General features: G+C 48.0%; 1 long non-coding RNA gene across 3 annotated transcripts; it reads right to left on the bottom strand.

Moving 5' to 3' along the window:
- Positions 1-1,633: 1,633 nt before the first annotated feature.
- Positions 1,634-18,676, bottom strand: LOC105731643 (uncharacterized). Of its 3 annotated transcripts, none has more exons than XR_010340117.1 (5): positions 14,925-18,676; positions 13,411-13,499; positions 5,682-6,106; positions 4,773-4,884; positions 1,634-4,299 (listed from the first exon to the last, which is right to left on the bottom strand). It is a non-coding gene; the product is annotated as an uncharacterized LOC105731643 (long non-coding RNA). The 3 variants fall into 3 exon arrangements; XR_010340118.1 differs by having other exon boundaries at positions 16,248-18,676; XR_010340116.1 differs by having other exon boundaries at positions 13,411-18,676.
- Positions 18,677-19,575: the final 899 nt, after the last annotated feature.

Genomic DNA, 19,575 nt, shown 5'->3' with positions numbered 1-19,575 from the left:
GGAATGGTGGATCCTCCGCTGCATTTTTATAATTGTGGTAAAACGTTTTAACCACGTGTGAGCGCGCGGTCCGGCGGGTGAAGCACATTCACAGCGTTCTGTGCGGCCATCGCCACCGGCCGTCTCCTGGGCTGTCTCATCCTCCCAACCTGAAGCTTGTCCCTGTGAAGCGCCCACTCCCCAGTCCGCGCCCCCAGCACCCCATCTGCTTTCTGTCCCTATGGACCTGCGGACTCCAGGGACCTCCTATAAGTGAGACTCACGCGTGACTGTCTTTTGGGGGCCTGGCTTATTTCACGGGGAATGACGCCCTCGAGATTCACCCATGGTCTAGCCTGGGTCAGATTTTCCTTCCTGGTTCCAAGCTGAGTAATACTGCACCGCAGGACGAACCACACCACGTGTTCACTCAGCCCTGGACAGAGCTGACGCGGTGAATAGCTGTCATTGCAGCTGACCCTTGAGCAATGAGGGTTTAAAGCACACAGGTTCATTTATCAAGCCGGTAGCTCGCACATGGTGGGTCTGCCCGGCTGCAGGGACTGAGCGTCCCCCCACGGCAAAACCCACGGGTGCGGCCCGGGCGGGAACGGAGCCTCCCCACGCGCTTCGCGTCTCAGAACACCTCATCCATGGAAGGCAGCGTAAACCCGCGTTACACGGCGTTTTGTTTGTATTATGTTTTATTGTTTATTGTCATTTTTCTTCCCCTCCGGGGTTGGTGGAAACTTCAAAGGCGGACGGGAATGCAGAGGCGGACGGTCGTGGAGGATCTGGATGAAACACAGCAGAGCCCTGCCAGCTTCTTTTAGAACTTCGGTATTTCTAGGCTCGACAGAAGATCTTATTAGCTTGATGATTCTTTGAGACCAGGTGCTATTCTTATCTAATTTATTCATTCATTTATTTCCTCAACAAATATTTCTTAAATGACTTTTATATTCTGCCCCAAGCATCTCAAGCAGATGCTTAATAGGAAACAACACTCCCTTTAGACAATAACATTACGCAACGCCATCATCTGTTCTCATAAAGGCAGTTAGTACATGAATTTCCACCCTATCCTCAACATTGCAACACGGTGTGTGGCGGAGAAGCCCTGGTGTCTCAGGTTTCCTCACTCCACGTTTTCCCCAAGACAAAGCGGGTAGTTACCGCGCTCGAAGCCAAGAGCGTGTGTGTCTACCGGCAAGCACCTTACCCTCCTCGAGTGAAAAATTCAGAGAAAGGATCGCATATGAGAGTCTGGAGTTAAAGAACCGGAGCTCACAGACCACCTCTGCAGTAACCAGAGAGTTACTTAAAGGCTTTGAATGTCACTTCGCTCATCTAGAAAATGGGGGGAGGCCTCTTACCTACCAGGACTGCCACAAAATCAAACCATACCCTGAGCATGTGAGGCCTTCAAAGCCTGCAATTTTGGCTGGCAGAGGCACTGCAGAGGCCAGGGCAGCTTGGGGAGCCGCCGTCGGGGACACAAAGCCCCCATGGGGGAGGGCACGAAGCCCCCGCGGTGGGGGGCACGGTGGTGGGGGGCACGAAGCCCCCGCGGTGGGGGGCACAAAGCCCCCGTGGGGGAGGGCACAAAGCCCCCGCAGTGGGGGGCACGGTGGTGGGGGGCATGAAGCCCCCGCGGTGGGGAACACGAAGCCCCCGCGGTGGAGGGCACGAAGCAGGTGAACTTGCTGCCTCCCCTTCCAGCTGGTGCGTCCCAGGCAGAAAGAGGCCCCAGAACACCGAGTTACTCAACCTATTGACCATCAGGTTTGTTTCCAAAACCCTGATTTCCAGGTTTCAAAATTGTAAGCTATGGCCCATCAATGGCCATGTGCCACCCAAGGCCCCTCTCAGCCCCTCAGCCTGCATTCTCGCCTCCATAACTCCAAGCACGGCCGGGTGGCTAATTCCATAAAGAGCCAGCTTCCTGATTGCATTATCTGAGGACTGAGGAGTTCTTCTCCGAGGCCGATCACATAGATGAATCAAAGGCCTCCTGCTTGGAGGGGAGGGGAGGGGAGAACAGGTGGGGGGAGTCATCCCCAATTGGCAGGTGGACGATTCCCAGGCAGCGTGGGGCACAGATCTGTCCCTGGAAGCAGGCTTTCCCATTCTCATGAAAGTCGAGGGATTTTTACTTAATCCTTCCACAGGCATTCTTCCTGTGCTGTCCAGAGTCCAGAGCCGTGCCCCCCACCCCAGGACCTGGCCATGTCCACAGGTCACCCTACAGTCACTTGTTTCTTGAATTAATTACCTAGGCTCATTCTACATAAAACGAGTGACTTCATGGACTAATGTGCCTGTTACTCTCTGTAACACATTCAAATTAATATATAATAATATATAAGAAATAAGTAACTAGTAAAATAAGGAACGTTTGTGCACGTGCTGCCTGAAAAGCCTCATGCACGGACAGGACTAGGCGCCGGACATTCGGGAAAACTGTCTTGAGAGAAGAGAGGGGCAAGGCATGTGCCCGGAGGCCCGCAGGTCGCACGGGGCTGAGCTCGGCCTCCCGCGCGCGGTTTCTCCATCCCGCCTCCTTGGGGTGCAGGTCCCACCTGCAAGGCGGTGGAGAGACGTCCCCATCTAGTGGCCGCCGGCTTCCATTACACCGAGAAGCAAGTTTCCGATCCAAAGGTCGAGGTTTCCTTTCGGTGACGGAAACGCTCTGGAACTGCACGGTGGTGATGGTTGCACAACTTTGTAAACAGACTCAAAACCCCGGGGTTGGACGTTTTACAGGCATGAATTATATGGTATGAGTTATATCTCCATTTCAAAGAGAACTTTTGTGAAGGGTTTCACTATATGAGCAGAAAAACCTCGTCTGTGCCTTCTATGGTGGAATTAAAGCTTCTGAAGCATAATGCGTGTGTCTTTTGTACTTCGTCCTAGAAACATGAAGTCAGGAACATCCAGGGGCCACAAGTCTTCAGGAAAGACATTGTTTCACTTGTGCTTTTCTGCGAGCCACAGCTATAGCTGCTACTGAACACAGTTCTTCCGGGACGCCTTTCTCTGATACTCTAATAAGTTGTTTCTTCTTAAGGGCACTTCTCCCTAGAAAGCGCTTTCAGGCTGCGATTAGACCGATCTGGAACGTGCAGCGCGCGCCTCTGCTCTCACCCTGCAGTGGAGCCCGTGGGTGTGGTGAAATTATGATGTTTTATTCTAAGGGAGGCTGAGAAACATCTGCTTCTTGATGGAAACCATGTGTTATTACAACACACTGCGTCAGGCGTTTTAACATGATACACTCCTTGCAATTATACTTACTGAAGAGAACACCGCTGCAGAATTCCCCTCATGTTCTCCTCATGCGCCAGCTCAAGAAACTTCCCCTGCACCTCACATGGGACTGATCAGTGCAATTATTTTGTAAAGGTCTGTCAGTGGATTCAAAATAACCAGAAACTATAATTATTATTATTTAGAATTCAAGTGTTAACTTTCCAGCTGAGATGCAGCCTCAGCCTCACAGGTGTGGAAAGAGTGGAAAATGAGGTTATTTGCGTCCAGTGCGTCTTCGGGGAGGGGAGATTCTGCGGCTGGCTCCTCGGTGCCCAGCAGGGAGTGTGCTCCCCCGGAAGCCTTCTAGAACACGGCTCCATGGGAGCTAGGAATCCGTGGGACCCTCAGCTCGTCACTGTCACACTGCACGTTTCATGGCCCAAACCAGTCTTCTTTGTGTGTAAGCTTCAGAGAGAAGGTGCCTTCATGGGGTGAACACAGAAATGCCACCCCAGAAAGCCTTTGCTGCCCAGCAGCAGGAAGGGGGGTCCAGTCTGAGGCCCCAAGGGAGGAGGAGCTGAGCCGCATCTGCCGTCCAGGGATGGGCAAGGCGGGAGGGGAAGGCCGAGCAGCGTGCAGGGAACTCTCTGATGGCCGCCTTCCTCCGGAGCCTGGCGGAGGCCCAGCTGGCCTGACCACACCGCGACTCACTTCTCCCTCCGCGCAGCCCTGACTCCTCTCCTTTCCTCCACAGCCGTTGACCCTAAACACATCTGAGCTGAGAAACCCATCTGCGTGGCAGCCACGGTTCACAATGCACAGTGGAACTCTCAGAGACAGGATCATTCAGCCAAATGTTGCTGGCGCCGTGGATGAGAAATCCTGAGACAGGCTGACCAAGAAGAGAGAGGAGGCACCGTCCGGCCGGGGCGAGAGGGGATATCACCACCCGGTGCTGAGGGAACGCTGTGAGCAAACGTATGCCAGTCACGACGAAATGCAAAATGGCCTGGAAAGATCAGACAACCAAAACTGACTCCAGAAGAAATGAAACTCCCAATAGACCTGTAACAAGTAGAGAAATTTAATCTGTGATTTAAAATCTTCCCACAAAGAAAAGCCCTGTCCCCATGACTTCATTGGTCAAATTTATCAAACATTTAAAGAGAAAAATAATACCAACTACACACAACTTTTTCAGGAAAACAAACAGTAGGTAATACTCCCCAGTTTATTCTATGAGCCCAGGATCACCCTGATACCAAAGGTAGATTGAACATTCCAAGAAAACCTCAGACCAATATCTCTCACGAACATAGATGCAAAAACCCCTAACAATATTAGCAAACCAAATCCAACAGCAGATAAGAAGGATTACAAACCAACATCAGTTAGAGTCTATCCCAGAAATGCGAGATTGGTTTAATACCTGGAAGTCAATGAATCCATAGATGTGGAAAAGAATCATCAACAAAATCCAATACCTATTCATGATAAAAACTAACAGCAAACAAGAAATAGAAGGGAATGTCCGCCACCTTTTAATGGACGTGTTGAAAAACCCAGAGCTAACGTCAGAGGTAGTCGTGAAAGACGGAGGCTTCCTCCTAAGATGTTAAAGCACACGAGGATGGCTCTTCTCACGTTGTGCTGGAGGAGAAAATCCATGTTAGAACTCATTAGCTTATTCACATCCACGTCATGCACTGACGAGGCCTCAGATGACGACTGTGCCACAGAAGGGCCGGGAGGTGCCCCCAGCTCTCTGGCTGTGCCAGACAAAGGGAATCTGTAAATCAAAGCTGGGCTTGGAAACATGAATCAGATACACCCTAAAATATGGTTTCTTTTCTTAATGGCTGAATTGTAACAAGAATTTCTCACATTGCGCTGGAGGAGAAGTGGTGAGAACAGCCAGCCTTGTCTCGTTCAACGTCTTAGGAGGGAAGGCCTCTGTCTTTCATGATTCACTCCTTTCCCAGGAGGGAAGGAAGGAAGGGAGGGAGTGAGGGAGGAAGCTAAAACCATAAATACTGAAAAGAAGAAATAAAACTATCTACTAGAGATGACCTAATCCTCTATGTAGAAAATCCTAAGAAATTTACCAAAAAGAACCCTGCTCAACAAGCCTACCAAGATTGTAAGATACAAGATCACTGTGCAAAAACCAATTATGTTTTATAGAATATCAATAAACAACCTGAAAATTGAATTAAGAAAACAATTCCACGTACAATAGCAAGTAAAATAAAACAATATTAAATGTAACAGAAGACATGAAATATTTGTTCACAGAAAGCCAAAAACATCACTGAGTTTTCATCGGCAAAAACTACAAACGCCGTAGGAGATCTAACAAACGGAGAAACGTTCTGTGCTCTGTGATTGGAAGGTTCAGTATCATTCACGTGCTGTCTCCACAAATTGCTGTAATTCAATGCACTCACCATCAAAATACCAGCATGCTTCTGTGGCACTGGACAAACTGCACTGCTTGCTTATATGGAGCTGAAGAATACAAAACAATTCTGAAAAGGAAGAACAAAGTTGGAGAACTTACACCATGGATTTCAGACTTCCCACAAAGCTACAGCGATCAAGATCATCTGGTGTCAGCATAAGGACAGACATAAAGATCAATGGAACAGAACGTGAAATCCAGGATGCTCACGGTCGGTGTCGCAAACGCAGCACAGTAAAGCGCCACTGGAGAGCGATTTCTTTCTGTTAAGGCCTCTCAAGTCCAGCCTACCCCGCGCCTATATGGTGCTGTCTGTCCCGGCTCCAATCCCTTCTCTGCTTTGAGACACATGAAGACAGTCATCTGGGGACCCGCTTCTTATAAACTCTCCCCAGTGGCCGTAACGGAAACCTGGCAGCGATAAGAGGAGAAGCAAACTAGAAGGTAATTTGTATACAAATTGCAAGTTAAATTTATACAGGAAGAATATTTCCTCTAACACAACATTTTAAATGGTATATTATGAAAGTTTTTAAACATACGAGGAAAGCACCCTCAGTGCTCAGTCCCACCGTCACCCCCAGCACCCTCTGTCCTCGGTCCCTCCGTCCCCTCCAGCCCCCTCTGTCCTCGGTCCCTCCGTCCCCTCCAGCGCCTTCAGTCCTCGGTCCCTCCGTCCCCTCCAGCCCCCTCAGTCCTCGGTCCCTCCGTCCCCTCCAGCGCCCTCTGTCCCCGGTCCCTCCGTCCCCTCCAGCCCCCTCAGTCCTCGGTCCCGCCGTCCCCTCCAGCGCCCTCAGTCCCCGGTCCCTCCGTCCCCTCCAGCCCCCTCTGTCCCCGGTCCCTCCGTCCCCTCCAGCGCCGTCTGTCCCCGGTCCCTCCGTCCCCTCCAGCGCCCTCTGTCCGCGGTCCCGCCGTCCCCTCCAGCGCCCTCTGTCCCCGGTCCCTCCGTCCCCTCCGGCGCCCTCTGTCCCCGGTCCCGCCGTCCCCTCCGGCGCCCTCTGTCCCCGGTCCCTCCGTCCCCTCCGGCGCCCTCTGTCCCCGGTCCCGCCGTCCCCTCCAGCGCCCTCAGTCCTCGGTCCCTCCGTCCCCTCCGGCGCCCTCACTCCTCGGTCCCTCCGTCCCCTCCAGCACCCTCAGTCCTCGGTCCCTCTGTCCCCTCCAGCACCCTCAGTCCTTGGTCCCATGATCCAATTGCCTCCCACTGGGTCCCTCCCTCCACACGTGGGATTATAGGGATTACAACTGGAGTAGAGATTTGGGTGTCGAACCAGAGCCGAACCATCAGCTACGTTAGAACAACAAGGTTTTGTTAAAGCCTTGATTTGCCCTCAGGAAAACTGTAAGAGATTGTGATGTTTAATCCTGAAATCTGTTTCTTTTCTTCATTTTTTGCAGAGATGGGGTCTTCCTCTGTTGCCCAGGCTAGTCTCAAACTCCTGGGCTCAAGCGATCCTCCTGCCTTGGCCTCCCAGACTGCTGGGATTACTGGCCTGTCTGGCTTTTCCTGATGTGTCTGGATTATTCTGTGTAACCAAGACAATTCCATGGTGTTACTAAGAGTCATGTAAGTCCCTGCTCCAGGCACTCCCTTCCTTGTTTACAGTCCCTATAATGAAGTGTACACTCATAACCCTGGACATACTCCTCCTGTGTCTAATTAAAGTCAACCACGCTTTTCTTCAGGTTTGACTTCTGGGTTATCCAAGGAGAAGCAATCACACAGCAGGAGGTTTTCCTTTACCTTTTGTAACTGGTCTAAACACAAAACATTTTTACATTTTATCAAGCTAGATTTGTGTTTTTATTAGGTTTTCGATTACTTAGGAAAACTGAGTTTTAAATGGGTTAAGGCTTTTACATTCATGTAACTTTCTGTATTTGCTTTTGTAGTATTTTAACTATTACTCTGTTGAAATGAATGATTAATATTTTACACGACTTGTGATTTTTCTTTTTTTTTTGATATGGAGTCACTATGTCACCCAGGCTGGAGTGCAATGGTGCGATCTCAGCTTACTGCAACTTCTGCTTCCCTGATTCAAGCAATTCTCCTGCCTCCGCCTCCCTAGTAGATGGGATTACAGGTGCCTGCCACCACGCCCGGCTAATTTCTGTACTTTTAGTAGAGACAGGGTTTCACCATGTCGACCAGGCTAGTCTCGAACTCCTGACCTCAAGTGATCTGCCTGCTTTAGCCTCCCAAAGTGCTGGAATTACGGGCATGAGCCACCATGCCCGGTCCTGTGATTCTGTTTTGATCAAGCGTTTTAAGCTTTTTGACGTCTTTGGCAGGTTTCCCATATCAGAATACCAAATTAAGTATTTTTGACCCTAAAACTAACTTTTGGATTTTCTAGTTGTGCTCCTGGAGAGATTCAAAACATGTATCTCTCATTTGTGGAGACATTAAATAATCAGGCTTATTTGGTAAATTGTAGGGAAGCATTGTCAAATGATAAGTGATACTAGACCTTCTTTCAGATGCATTTATGGGTACGTTGTTGATGTTTCAAAAATTATATAAACTCAGAAATCTAATATGCTATCAGTCATAATTTTGGTTGTCACGTTACATTTTTCTGAAGTTACATTTGTATGGCTATGCATTCTAAAGATTATATGAAATTTATAAAAGTTTCATGGTCTTGATATGAAGCTATCAGTCATGATTCTGTTTATTTTTAAATGCTGTATGTTGTAAAAAAATTTCCTTGATAATTTTTATCAGATTTTTAACCATGGCTAGTCTAAGTTTTTGGCTTCCCCTGTTGTTATGTTCAATTATTCCCTAAAAGTATTTGCAATCAAGTATAGTCCAAAATTGCCTTTCATAAAAAGACTTGCAAGTACTTGTGGACACAGATTTCTGATAACTTTAAGATCATGAACTGAAAAGGAATTTCCAGAACTCTGATGAAGAAACTGAGGGGTCCATGACATGCTAATTATGCTTGATCTTGAGATCAAGCAAAACAAAATAGTAATTATATGAAATTTAATAATTAACATAATATTTTTATGACTTTTACTTGAAACACTGTTAGTTCTTTACCCACGTTTTATTTTCCCTCATAAGCTGTCTACAGTTTACAACAATTTGGTCTAGTTAGTGAACAAAGGTGGAGGCATTTGATTTTTCTACTTGATTCTTCCAAAATTTGGAAATTATTCATGTGTATTCTCAGTTTTAAGGACAATATGATTATATAAGTTCAACAAAATCCTATTCTCTCTTTACAGCAGGATACAATTGGAAACATCAATTACAGCACAGAGGCTTTGACTGAATATCATATTTGAGGGTTTTAAGTCTTTCCAGCAGTACAATCAGTAAATAAAAACTGTCACTTCCTGGCAGGCCCAGGAACATTCAGGCTGTAAGTACAATCTAATATCTGCCCTGGTTTGGCATTCCAGCCTCAGGAGGTTTTTAAATCTGATAACCTATGTGATCAACGCAGGGAGAAAAAGCTGTTTCTAAAGAAAAACTACCACGCACCTGTTATTAGATCGTAGCTCTGTGGGCTAGATGCTGAATTCTCCCGATTTCCTCAAATGTTTGACTCTAATTCTCCAACTAAAACCAAAAACTGCTTCTCTCCTAAAGCCCCGTAGGATGACATGCAACACTGTAAAGAACAAGCCTCATGCCTGATGTATGAGCCACACACAGAGTTCACCGAACTACCAAACTGCCTGATGCCATCACCAGAGACACTCAAGCTGCAAACCGGGAGGAAAAGTTGCTGTTTTCATGTTGTAAACAGTTTTTCTCTAGACATTGGAACAAGACTCCATATCATAAGGGAAGTCTAACTCCTCAACTCCTCTTAATGTCTTTTTCACTTGACAGGATAATGATGAAGTTGAAATTTCACAATCTGTAGCTTCTGCTGGAAACTTAACAGAATCTAACCTTTAAATATCCGTCTACTATTCATTGGTTAAATATGAAAATGCCTGTGGATTCTTACTGTGGTACCTGGATAAATTCCTATGGGAAAGTTGAGACCCAGTGGGCGGTAACTGAATCATAGGGGTGGGTCTTCCCTGTGGTGTTCTCATGATAGTAAGTCTCACAAGATCTGATGGTTTTATAAAGGGGAGTTCCCCTGCTCACACTCCCTTGCCTGCTGCCATGACAGACGTAACTTTGCTCACACTCCCTCGCCTGCTGCCATGACAGACGTAACTTTGCTCACACTCCCTTGCCTGCTGCCATGACAGACGTAACTTTGCTCACACTCCCTCGCCTGCTGCCATGACAGACGTAACTTTGCTGACACTCCCTTGCCTGCTGCCATGACAGACGTAACTTTGCTGACACTCCCTTGCCTGCTGCCATGACAGACGTAACTTTGCTCACACTCCCTTGCCTGCTGCCATGACAGACGTAACTTTGCTCACACTCCCTCGCCTGCTGCCATGACAGACGTAACTTTGCTGACACTCCCTTGCCTGCTGCCATGACAGACGTAACTTTGCTCACACTCCCTTGCCTGCTGCCATGACAGACGTAACTTTGCTCACACTCCCTTGCCTGCTGCCATGACAGACGTAACTTTGCTCACACTCCCTTGCCTGCTGCCGTGACAGACGTAACTTTGCTGACACTCCCTTGCCTGCTGCCGTGACAGACGTAACTTTGCTCACACTCCCTCGCCTGCTGCCATGACAGACGTAACTTTGCTGACACTCCCTTGCCTGCTGCCATGACAGACGTAACTTTGCTGACACTCCCTCGCCTGCTGCCATGACAGACGTAACTTTGCTCCCTCTTTATCTTCCACCATGATTGTGAGGCCTCCCCAGCCACGTGGAACTGAGTCAATTAAACCTCTTTCCTTTATAAATTACACAGTCTCAGGTATGCATTTATTAGCAGTGTGAGAACAGACTAATACACTGACCTTTAAAGATATCGAACATCTTGTCACATGTTCATTGGTCATTTATGTATCTTCTTTTGAGAAATGTCTACTCAGCTCTTGCCCCAGTTTTAACTGGATTATTTGTAACTGTACTTTGAGTTGCCAGAGTTTTTTATGCATTCTTGATTCACACCTTAGCAGGTATGTGACTTGCAAATGTTTTCTCATTCAATTGCAAATGCGTTGTCTTTTCACCTTCAGGATGGAGTCATTTGAAGCACAAGGTTTAAAATTTTGATGAAAGCCAGTTCATTTACTTTTTGTCATTTGCGCTTTTGACGTTGTATCTAAGAAATCATTACCTAAATCCGATTCCTGATGATTTCCTCCTGTTTTAAGTGTTCCAGAATTTCAGATTACATAAAGTTCTCTGATCCAATTTCAGCTATTTTTTTTCAGGATATGAGCTAGGAGTCCAAATTCATTCCTTTGCATGTGCATGTCCAGTTGTCCCAGAACTATTTGTTGGAAACACTTTTCTTTCCCCCACTGAGATGTCTTCATATCCTTGAAAATCAGGTGACCATAAATATGAGGGTTTATTTCTGGACTCTAAATTCTATTTAGACTGGAATTCTATTCCATGGATCTACACATCTATCTTGATGTCAGTACCACATCGTTCTGATTACTGTAGCTTTGTAAGGAATTCTGAGTACTCCAAACAATTTTTCAAGATTGTTTCTGCTATTCTGGGCCCCTTTCATTTTTATGAATTTTAGGATCAGCTTGTCAATTTCTGTATACAAGCCAGCTGAGATTTTGAAAAGGATTGTACTGAATCTAAGATCAATTTGGGAAATATTTCCTTCTTAACAATATTAAATCTTCTGACCCATAAACATGAGATATCTTTCAATCTATTTAGATCTTCTTTTCTTTCAACGTTTTGTATCTTTCAGTGTTTACATCTTGTACTTCTTTTGTTGTTTATTCCTAAGTATTTTATTCTTTTTTAGTGCTATTATAAATGGAATTGTTTGCTTACTTTGGCTTTTTCATTGCTGGTATATAGAAATATAATTGATACCTGCAACATTGCTCAACATGGTTATTTCTAAGGTTTCTGAAATGGATTCTGGCCAGGTGCGGTGGTTCATGCCTGTAATCCCAGCACTTTGGGAGACTGAGGGGGGCTGATCACCTGAGGTCAGGAGTTCAAGACCAGCCTGGCCAACATGGTGGAACCCCATTTCTACCCAAAATACAAAAATTAGCTGGTGAGCACCTGTAATCCCAGCTACTCAGGAGGCTGAGGAAGAAGAATCGCTTGAACCCAGGAGGTGGAGGTTGCAGTGAACTGAGATTACACCACTGTATTCCAGCCTGGACGACAAGAGCGAAACTCCTTCTCGAAAACAAACAAACCCAAAAAACAACAAAAAGGATTCCATGGTTTTTTGTTTGCTAGAGACAGGGTCTCACTGTGTTGCCCAGGCTGGTCTTGAACCCCTAGGCTCAAGCAGTCCTCCCACCTTGGCCTCCCAAAGCCCTGGGATTTAGGTGTGAGCCATGGTGCTCTGCCATAGACTTTTTTACATAAAAGATTAAACCACCTTCAACAATGTTTAGAGATTGTTTTACACCTTTCTTTTGAATTGGACTAACTGCCCTGGCTAGAGCCTTCTACACACAAGAAACTGTAAGTGCTAAGAGCACCGTCCTCATTTCATTCTGATTTTAGAGGAAGGATTCTATCTTCAACCTTTAAGTGTGAGGTAAGCCCTAGGTGTTTTGTAGAGGCTGTTTATCAAGCTAAAGAGACTTCCTTCTGTTACTAGAGCGTTGACACAAGCTCGGCAGACAGCTGGAGCCTGGAGCCTGAATCCGGGCCTGAGCGAGGCAGCTCCCTGAGGGGCAGAACTGTTGCCCTCTATGGCAGCTAGTGGGTATGAAGGAATGAAAGGAGGAGCCACCACTCCTTGCTGCTCTGATCTGGCTCCTCTGACATTTTCCTTCAAATGGCTTCAGGACCAGGGACAAGATGGGCCTCTGTGAAACGCAGGAAGCAGGGAGCTGCGTCCACCTGCCTTTGGTGCTATTATAAATGGAATTGTGTGCTTATTTTGGCTTTTTCATTGCTGGTATATAGATACAACTGATATCCTCCAACATTGCTGCACATGGTTATTTCTAAGGTTTTTAAAATAGATTTTGGCCAGGTGCGGTGGCTCACGCCTGTAATCCCAGCACTCTGGGAGGCTGAGGCGGGCGGATCACCTGAGGTCAGGAGTTCGAGACCAGCCTGGCCAACACCTCACCTCCCCAGAGCCTTTACACTCAGGCAGGGTGAACCCAGCCCGCCATTCTCACCTGCGTCTGAAGTCAGACCGGTCTAGTGACCTCAGCCCCCTTCCTGCCAGTCCTCTTGTAAGAAGGGCAAAAACGAAACATTGAACAAAAACCAAATATATTGTATTACAGCCGTCATTAATAACTCCTACATTATTCAAACAAACCGTATTTATTGAAAAAGCTGCCCCATTTCATTCTGGTGGCCCTGAGTATGGCCCCTTAATCAGCTGAGATCACAAAGATCTTTAGTGGAGGTTAAGGGAGTAGGGTCTGCAGTAGGCACCCGGCTTCGAGATGCCAGTCCTGCCCTCTCCTGGCTGTGCAGCTGAGCACATAAACCTCCGCAGGGCTCACTTTCCTATCTGTAAGCAGGAATCGTAGCTACCTTAGTAAGTCATGGTGCAGATGAAATGAGACCAGGCTCTGCAATGCACTTGGTTCAGCAACTGGCAAAGCGTCACCCGCCCCCATGATAAGCACCATCCTTACCCTCTGCAGAGACGCTCAGCAAGGTAAACGGGGTGGCAGTGCGAAGATTCACAGTGTAACCAAAACTGCAAGCCGTTCATGATTTTGGCCTGAATGGGAAGTTAGGAAGAATTCACAAAGCAAAGTCAAAAAAAGGAAAAAAGAAAAGCCATCAAGGAAAATAAAAACTGGTTGACATTTCATTTCATTTCTTTTTTAGTCTAGAAATTACTGACTTTTAGAAACCGGCATCACAGGTAATAGTTTTTAAAGAGCATCTAAACAGACCCGGAATTGGCTTTTTTTTTTCTTTCTTGCTCTCTTTGACCAACGAAGAGGAATTTGGAATTTGCTTTTTTTTCTTTTTTTTTTTTGAGACGGAGTTTCGCTCTTGTTACCCAGGCTGGAGTGCAATGGCGTGATCTCGGCTCACCGCAACCTCCGCCTCCTGGGTTCAGGCAATTCTCCTGCCTCAGCCTCCTGAGTAGCTGGGATTACAGGCACGCGCCACCGTGCCCAGCTAATTTTTTGTATTTTTAGTAGAGACGGGGTTTCACCCTGTTGACCAGGATGGTCTCGATCTCTTGACCTCGTGATCCACCCGCCTCGGCCTCCCAAAGTGCTGGGATTACAGGCTTGAGCCACCGTGCCCGGTTGGAATTTGCTTTTTTAATGTACATGCTTGTCAAGCAATTCTGGTTCAAATGATGAAATGAGTACACACTCAGATTATTTAATTCAGAAACAGGAATATTTATTCTATTATGCCAAAAATTAAGCAGAACTCTGCCCAGTGCTCTCTAAAAATGAGTCTGAAAAATAATCATCTAATTCCAGTAAAGGGCCCTCACACTTTTCAGATTTTAACTCCAGGCTGAGTGCAGTGGCTCACGCCTGTTATCCCAGCACTTTGGGAGGCCAAGGTGGGCGGACTGCTTGAGCCTAGGAATTTGAGACCAGCCAACATGGTGAAATCCCATCTCTACTGAAAATACAAAAATTAGGCGGGTGTGGTGGTGGGCGCCCATAGTCCCAGCTACTTGGGAGGCTAAGGCAGGAGAATCGCTTGAACCTGAGAGATGGTGGTTGCAGTGAGTCAAGACCGCACCACTGCACTCCAGCTTGGGCAACAGAGCAAGAGTCTATATCAAAAACAGTAATAATACATTTTAACTAGTTAAAAATACATAAAATCTACTGTATTAACTGTTTTCAGGTGTACCGTAGCGTTGTTTCTTCATACTGATCCGCAACAGAACTTTTTTGTCTTGCAAAACTAAACCTCTGTGCCCATCAACTACCTCCCACCTCGTCCCCAGCCCTGGTGACTACCATTTTGTCTTCTGTTTCTGTAAATCTGACTTTCGGTATCTCACAGAAGTGGAATGAGACAGGATTCGCCCTTTTGCAGCTGGCTTATTTCACTTAGTATGGTATCTTCAGGGTTCACCCATGTTGCAGCATGGGTCAGAATCTCATTCCCGAGGCTCAGTACTATCCCCTCTCATGGGGACACCACCGTGGTGTCCACTCACCTGCTGATGGACGCTGTGTTGTGTCTGCCTCTCGGCTACCGTGAACGGTGCATCTGTGAATGTGGGTGTGCAAGCCGCTCTTCAGACCCTGCTTTCAATTCTTTTGGATAAACACCCACAAGTGGGATTGCTGAATCATACGTAACTCAGGAAAACCTCCATGCTGGTTTTCATTACAGCCATCCTAAAGACTATGGTGTGACTATCTCAGTGTGACTTTGACTTGCTTTTCTCTAATGATCAGTGATTTCGAGCATCTTTTCACGTGTCTATTGGTCATTTGTAAATACAATTGTCCCTTGGTATCTGTGGGGGACTTGTTCCAGAACTTTCCACGGACCAAAATCTGAGGACGCTGGGAGTGTGTGCATGTAACCTATGCACGTCCTCCCGCATCCTTTAAATCCTCGCCACGTTACTTAGAATACCTAACGCAACGTAATGCTATGTAAACAGCTGTTATACTGCATTGTTCAGCGAACAATGAGAAGGAAATCTGTACGAGCTCAGTATGGGTGCAGTTTTTAAATAAAAATATCTTCAATCCATGACTGGTTGAATCCAGGGATGCAAAACCCACGGCTAGAGTGCTGACTGTATGTCCTCTTTAGAGAAATGTCTGCTGAAGTCCCCTGCCCTCGCTCATGTTTAAATGAGGTTGTTTCACTGGTGCTGAGTGGCAGGAGTTGTCTATATACTCCAGATGCTAACCCCTTATCAGACACACGATTTGCAAGTGTTTTCTCTCGTTCCACACTCTGCACAGAAGACTGATGTCATCTTAGTTTTACTTTTGTTGCCCATGTGTCGAGTGTCATATCCAAGAAATCACTAAATCCGGTCATAAACCTTTCTCCTGTTTTCTTCTAGAAATTGTATAGCTTTAGTTCTTTAGTCTTTAATCCACTGAGTTAATTTTCACCTAAGGTGACACTAAGGGTCTTCACAGCTCTTCTTGGGGGTCTATGAAATAGTTAAAGGGCCCCAGGCACAGTCACGTATGTGCAGATGATGTTCACACGGACACTCAAGCCAGGAGGTCTCAGACTCCCCAAGGTCATATTCTGCTCCTACGACTGGTGTCCTTCCCTTTAGCCTCCTCTCTGTTCTGGCCTCACCGGCACTGACCTGTCTGCTAATCGAACGACACAATTGAGTTTGGAGGAAACATACACCAGCAAGGAAAAGCGACAACAGAATCCTTCCGGGTTCCACCAAGACCACCTGAGACACGGGGAAAACTGGAACTCCAGCCAGTGGGATTCTTCCTTTCCCCTGGGCCACCACATAAAGGTGACTGCACTACAGTCCCGTATCTCTTACCTGTGGCCCCCGTATGCATCTCTTTTTAAAAGACAAGGTCTCACTGTCTTTTAAAAGGACAGTGGCACAACAGTTCACTGCAGCCTTGACCTCGTAGGCTCAATGGATCTTCCCACGTCAGCCTCCTGAGTAGCTGAGACTCCAGGCAGGTGCACAGCACCACACTCAGCTAATTTTTTGTAGAGATGAGGTCTCACTATGTTGCCCTGGTTGTTCTTGAACTCCCGGGCTCAAGCGATCTACCTGCCTCAGCCTCTCAAAGTGCTGGGATTACAGGCATGAGCCACTGTGCCTGGCCCAAATCCACAGTTCTAAACATGGAAAGTTCTGTGTAGTTCATTTGGCAGGAAAGTCTGACCTGAACTGGCATGAGACTAGTCGTGGTCTTTTTCATCCTGCTTATATTTTGCTGCAGAAATATCAGTTTGATGAGGTGTTGCCCCAGGCCCCAAACAGAACATGCACAATACCACTTTACTAAAATCAGAAAAATCCAGAACTCTGAGACACACCTGTTTCTAAGGTTTCTGAATAAGAGGTTGTGGCTTATGCTACTTTTCCTGACTGTGGCCTCACTTTCTGCAGAAGTTACATTTCTTCCCGATAAATTGGTTTCCACCTGTTGATGCTAATGTTTCCTCTCATGATACTTTTAAGATAGCTGATTTTTTGTTTTTTAAGATAGCTGATTTTAACAAAAGGTGACACACCAATTAAAGACGTGGTAAGTTTCCTTTGCTGTGTATCATCCCTAATTTGAAGACCACATGGCATCTACCCAGGTTAAAGCTATCATCATCTAGGGATGTCTACATCCATCTAGGTCAGTCTGCCAATTCCATCAAGGTCTGTATTTCAAAATCGCTAAATAACACGTGGTTCTTCCATTTTGCGGAATTATTTTTTCAAACCAAAGTTCACATACTGCTGCTGGTCGGAACAGGTTCAAATAGGGAATGTTGACACATATCGAACATCCTTTGAGACAAACCTGTTCACACAATGAATGTGGAGTCCAGGGCCACCCTACTTTGTCTCACAGACCCTGACATTACCCAGGGCTTGAGCTGTTGGTAGTGTTAAAACTTTAGAAAAATTAAATTTAACAGAGTTTAATTGAGCAAACAATGATTTGGGAATCCGGGAGCCCGTCACAGCAGAACAGGCTGAGTGACTCCAGTGCCACCACCTGGGCGAAGACTCATGGACGGGAGGGGCGACACACACAAAGCAGAAGTGAGGCCTGGAAACAGCAGGGTGGCTACATCTCAAGTCTGGCTTATTTGAACAGAGTCTGAACGGCTGGCCGCCTGTGACTGGTACAAGAGAAGGTTACAGTCCATCCACATATCCAGTGAGATGACAGTTCACTGCGCATGGAGAAACCTCTAGGCTAAACTAAACGTATGCAAGGAGGCGGCTTCAGGCTACGCGAAAGAGTAGTGTGTCCTTACAGGGTGAATCAGGGCTTCTTGGGAATCCTTCATCACCTTCTGGTCTTGTAAATGTTGCCCACGCCTTTAGTTTTGTTACCTGGTTGTTCTGTTTTTATGGAATTATGAGAAACTGAAAAACTGTCACTGCTGCTGACATTTTCCCACAATCTCCACTTCAAAAAATTCCCATAAATGCTCGCTCCTGAGCGAGTTTTCCGTTGTAGCCACGGGGGCAGGGGCTGCAGAAAGCAGCAGACAGGCAAAAACCCGCAGCTGCAAAACACGCACTCCTAACAGCAAGTAATGGCCAGAGCTAAGACACTGTGCCCACTCTGTGTCATTGTAATTACCTAACTTAAATGGCTCTGAGCAAAGAGAATTTTTATCTGAGGAACGCGAGTCCTTTTAATTATGAGGCCGAGACAGACATCCAAATGAGGCGACGGTCACGCCCGACTCCGCCTTGACCTACACGTTCCTCTCCTGCTACTGGCGGCAACACCCCCAAAGCGGCTGCAGATCAACCTAATAACGCCACGCTGGACACCGCGCCCACGCGCTGCAGCTGAGCAACGCGGAGTCGGCCACTAATCAACGCTACTCTGTAAGCCGGAGATAATTCCTCGCGTTCCTAATAGGACGTTCCTATTAGTGCACTCCCCGGCCCCCTTTTCTGCCTTTAAAATCCGCTCCTAACTGCTAATCGGAGGATGCATTCAGGGCGCCCTGAATTTGTGCTCCCAGGCGGCATCCTCCAGCGTGGCCCAAATACAGTCTCTGCCTAGAGAAACGGCGCCTCTACCTTTCAGGCCGACAGTTTCCAAAATGTTTAAAGCCACCATATAAAAGCGGAGGAAAAGGCAAACACAGGGCAATCTCCATCGCACATGACATTTACAAACGTCAAGACAAAGGTGCCCGGTAAAAAGGAGCACTGGCCCGCATGAGGCCTGGAAACCCACAGCCCAGGGCGGCCCGGCCACGCGCTCGAGAATCTGCTTCAGGGACGGGTCTGGCTCTGCCGCCCAGGCTGGTCTCCAGCCACGGGCTCGGGCGATCCGCCGGCCTCAGCCTCCCACAGCGTGGGACTCCACGCCGGGCCGCCCGCCTGCTCGTTATTTCACGGAAATTCCCGACAAACGCGGAAACTGCCTCTTCTTGCCGCCGATGCTCATCAGGGTTCGCCCGGGGCCGCTCTCCCGCTGCGGTCGCTCGGCTTTTCCGAACCCACCAGGCGCTTCCGGGCGCCTTGTCCCAAGCGGGTCCACCGCCTGCGCGGGCCGAAGGCGGCGCCCCTGCCCCTGCGCTTCCGCGTCGAAGGGGAGGTCGGAGGAAGAGAAGAACGCAGCCCACAAGCCCCCGCGGCGTTGGGTCCGGGCGGGACACGCGACAGGGACACCCGGACGCCGACCGCCTCAGGTCTCTGGGACCGTGGCGCGCACGACATGCTGGGACCCGTAGTCCCGCGACGTGGGGACTCGCACTGCGCGACGGGAGTCGAGGAGACCGACTCGCGGTGCATGCCGGAACTCGTAGTCTCAGGAGGCCGGGTCTCGACGCGAGACCGGGTAATGGGACTCACGCCCGCGTTGAACGCTGGGACTCGTAGTCCCGCCATGCCCTACCTGCGGTGCACGCCGGGATGCGTAGTTCCGAGCTCGGCGGGATCCTCACTGGGACGAGGGGACAGTGGCCCGCGTTGCATGCCGCCGCTCCACGGCTCTGGCGCTCCGAGGATGGGTAGGGCGCACGAAAGCAGTTAACCGCAGCCGGCGCGCGGGCTTGGTCCCAGGACAGAGCTGTCCCCAACCCCCGCACGGCGCTCGTGTTTACACGCGCACGTACGCCTGCACGCACGCGGCGCCCTCGCCGTGACGTCACGCGCCCTCCAG

This window comes from Aotus nancymaae, unplaced genomic scaffold (genome assembly GCF_030222135.1).
Source record: "Aotus nancymaae isolate 86718 unplaced genomic scaffold, 86718_ANA_hifiasm-v0.15.2.pri h1tg000100l, whole genome shotgun sequence".
In the NCBI taxonomy this organism is placed as follows: Eukaryota; Metazoa; Chordata; class Mammalia; order Primates; family Aotidae; genus Aotus; species Aotus nancymaae.
Note: the sequence above shows the minus strand (reverse complement) of the source record. Positions and strands in the feature narration are given on the sequence as shown.